Genomic DNA, 4,441 nt, shown 5'->3' on the forward strand with positions numbered 1-4,441 from the left:
AAGAGGCTATAATGATTTATGTGAAGAAGTTGTCAAGCTGAAAAAACTTAACAAGAAGCTGTAAAACAAACTCACAGCAGTGGAGAATAAAAATAACAATCTTTCGGAAGCACAAAAAATTTTTGAAGTTGAGATATCGAGATTAAAGGTTCAAAATGATGCACTAGATAGGGTTGAAGAATTCTCAAGAGTGACAACAAAAATCAGCAACTCAGAAATCGAACGAGATGTTAAGTATTCAAAAGTCCAGCTGTGATCGTACTGGCTTGGGGTACACAACTGCCCAAGGCAAAGATCCTCAAGTCTTATCATCTACTGACATTACCTTTAAGAGTATTATCTTTGTGAAAGGAAGTCAAATTGTGGATACTCCAAAAGAAGTTGCTTCAAAGTCAAATCATTTTGAAAAGCCACATGAAATATCAACCTCAAAGAAACTGAACCAAGGTAAGGTTGGAGGTAAGTTTGTGCTTATTTGTCATTATTGTGATATTTCTGGTCATACTGTTTTAATTTGAGAAAAGTGCAAAAAAATAGAGGGGAAAGAAAATTAAAGAAAAATGTAAAGACACTTGAAAACCAAGTCTAAGAGTTAAGTCATTCAATAACCTCCATAAGCCTAAAGCTAAGTGAACTATCTGAATTGTGTCTTCACACAAAAAAAAAAAAAAAAAAAAGATCATAAAAATTGGTGATGATGAAAAGAATTGCTCAAATATTAAACCAAAATGGTTGGTCATAGAAGATGGTGCGTGGGCCTTGCCAAGAAAGAAAGCCAGTTGTGTGTGCCATTAAGTGACTTGTATTTTCTTTCTTGCACATCATTACTCTAGAACATGCATTTCACATATTTTTGTTCTCTTTCATTGTTTTGAAAAAAGAAAAAATGTTGTTTTTTTTGCTATATTTATTTTTCAGTTTTAGTTTTGTTAAGTTGGGTAAAGATCATGCTTAGTGTGCCCAGTTATGAGTATTCGGTTCTTCATACTTCCCATACTTGGAGATGGAATTTCTCTCTATTTTTTATAGTTTACAATGTGAGCGTAGACCTCATAGCTCATCTTGAAAAAGTCAAATTCCAATGCACTATGAGGAACTTATTTTCACATATTTATTATTATTATTATTATTATTATTATGTTCCATAAAGTTTTATAGATACTCACCAAAGGGGGAGTCTACACCTTAAATTGACTAATACTAGTTGAACCTAATTCTAAAAGTCAAGAGGTCTCTTCTTACCGAACATAAATGTTTGATCCATATAGAAAAAGTCGGTATTTCTTCATTGCGGAAAAAGACAAACACCTTATACGGATCTTGTTCCTTGAGTCCTAATAGAAAAAATCATTGTTATACTCATTATAGAAAATGATGAGCAATAAAATGGACATACCAATGGTTTAGCAACCTTGTGTTTGGAGGAGATACTCTTTCAAGTATCTAGATCTTGACTCTAGCATAAAGCTTGATTTTTGAAGTCAAAGATAACTCATTTAAGAGTATCTATGTGAAAAAAAGAGGGCAAAAAAAATATATATATATATATATATATCAATATTTGATAGTGGTAGTAAGTTGCCTCAGTCACTCACCTACATAGACTTTGGCCATAATGAATTTGTGGTGTGTCCACACTTTTTTTTTTTTATCATTTATTTCAAATAAGAGAGTATGAACCTCTTTCAAGATTGGTTGTGTGATTGGTATATTGAGCTTGGACACTTGGTGCATTTAGGCAAGTGAAGAAGAGAAGTTGCTTAATTTTTTTTATTATTATTATTTTTTTTTTGCGGATGTGGGTTAAGCTTTATGGTATTTTATTTATCTTTTATTTTTGTATTTTTGTGATTTTTCATTTTTTACATATGGCATTTTCTGCATGTGCATAAATTTTTTTTGGCTCTCATGCATATGGGGTCTAGGAGCTTTCAATGATGTTTTATTTTATTTTGTTTGGAACTCTAAGTCCGAGTGGAACTCAGGGGGCTAGTTGGTAAGTCCCACTTAATAAGGGACTCTCACATTATTTCATTTAGTCTCTCGCGTTCTAGGGCTCAACATACTCACGAAATCTAGCACAAGTCATCGTCTTCCAGTCCTTCAGAAAAATAAGTACCTTATCATTTTCCCTTTTCTAGTTCTAGGACTCGGCGTACACTGTTATGGACGGAAGAGGTGCTGGAGTGGAAGAATGACAGTTTGGTTATGGGCATTGTGGCAAGGTGCAGACGAAGGAAGGCTGGCCTGAGGTGCATAAGAATAGAAATGGAAGGTCGTTAAGAGCAGTTAGTTGGTCCTGAGCAATTACACACGGCGTCGTATGATGTATAATTAGTTTCAGTCTTAAATAGAACGTTGCCGTTTAATGTCTTTCTTCTTATTAATTGTAAACACAGTCGTTTCATTTACAAGAATTGTAATAAGTGTTGTCTAAACACTGTCGTTTTGTTCAACAAATACTATAAATAGAAGAAGCGGAGGGAAAACAAAGGAGGATAATTTCACACAATTACAGACTTCTTCCTTCTTCTTTCATCTTCATTCTTCTTCTCTTCTCTTCTTACATTCTGGAGAGTGACTTCTCGAACAAGTCAAGCGTGGGTCCATTACAGTTGAACCTGGCTCTGATACCAACTGTAATGGACCCACGCTTGACTTGTTCGAGAAGTCACTCTCCAGAATGTAAGAAGAGAAGAGAAGAAGAATGAAGATGAAAGAAGAAGGAAGAAGTCTGTAATTGTGTGAAATTATCCTCCTCTGTTTTCCCTCCGCTTCTTCTATTTATAGTATTTGTTGAACAAAACGACAGTGTTTAGACAACACTTATTACAATTCTTGTAAATGAAACGACTGTGTTTACAATTAATAAGAAGAAAGACATTAAACGGCAACGTTCTATTTAAGACTGAAACTAATTATACATCATACGACGCCGTGTGTAATTGCTCAGGACCAACTAACTGCTCTTAACGACCTTCCATTTCTATTCTTATGCACCTCAGGCCAGCCTTCCTTCGTCTGCACCTTGCCACAATGCCCATAACCAAACTGTCATTCTTCCACTCCAGCACCTCTTCCGTCCATAACATACACCCATTTGAGGCTTTTTGGTATTTGTGTGATTTTGAAGTCTCGCTTGGATTTTGAGCTTTCGGATTGGATTTTTAGTAGGTTGAGTTGTGAATACATGCTCCTTGTGTTTGGTTTATGATTTTTCATGTATTAAGAAGGATTTTTTGTGGTTTAATTGATTTTACACTTTGGTTTTAATGCTATGCCCACCAAGTGTTTAGTTTTTTGTCTCAATCATTTGCTCATTGTTTGACATGCATTCATATTCATACATTAGATTTATCAAAATGCATGGTTGAGTTAAGACCAGAGTGAGTTTTAGCAGTTTCAAATCAAGGTCTTTCTTAGTATCCTCATCTCGACACACATAGGCTTGGTATTTATTTCTCTGATTCTGATGAAGATGAGATTTGATCCTGTCAGATTAGTGACAAAAAGGGAGAGTTAGAGGAGCATTGGAGGAGCGGTTTGAGTAAGTGTGTTGTTGAGGGGAATTTTTTGTGTTGTTTTGTTTAAGATAGTTTAATATTGAGGGGGAAACTAAATTCTAGTTTGCAAAAATTACTTTAGAAATTTTTACTTAATGGTTTATTTCATTTAAGTTAATTTTTGCTGGACATAATTTTGACGTTGGATTAGAACATGCTTAGATTTTGAATTAGATTTTAAATCTTGTGAATGTTGATAGTACTAATGTTATTCATTCTTCTATGTCAATATTTTTCATTATTGATTGTTTACTTGAAATTTCTACTCGGTTTCTTGGTCTGTTGGTTGTGTTTTGACAAGTTTATATTACATTCATTAAAAGTTGATTTTTTCACCGATCCGCTAAAGTGAAAGATTGTAGATGTAAGAGTTTAGCTAGGACTGGGTGACTAAGCTGATAGATTTCATCTAAAGTTAGGTTTTGTAATTTGGATTAATGTAAAACACTTTAAGTTTATCTAAAGTTGTTTTGATCTTATCTAGAGGTTGTTAGGAAGTATTTTAGATAAGTCAAAAATATAGAAGTCGAGTTCCAAGAGATAAAAGAAGAGTTTGAATGTGAAATTGCCAATACTTAGAAGATAAGTATTAGGCACCAACAAACCGTCAGCAGAGTTTTATTGTGGCTTGAAAACTGCTTTCAGAAATTAGGATCTGGAGAAATTCAGTTCTTGATATTTTCTAGAGCACTTTCCAATACATATTTTGGTGAGAAAATTCATTAAAAAAATTTCATATTGTTTCTCTTAAAGAGTGTGATTGATCCAAGATTGAGATAACGTGATCGTGATTCGGCCATTGGAGTTCCAGGAAATAAGCCAATGTTTGAAGATCATCAAAGGTTTTGACTGCTACTGCAGTAGAGGCAAACATGTCG

Source organism: Juglans regia, chromosome 11 (assembly GCF_001411555.2).
Source record: "Juglans regia cultivar Chandler chromosome 11, Walnut 2.0, whole genome shotgun sequence".
In the NCBI taxonomy this organism is placed as follows: Eukaryota; Viridiplantae; Streptophyta; class Magnoliopsida; order Fagales; family Juglandaceae; genus Juglans; species Juglans regia.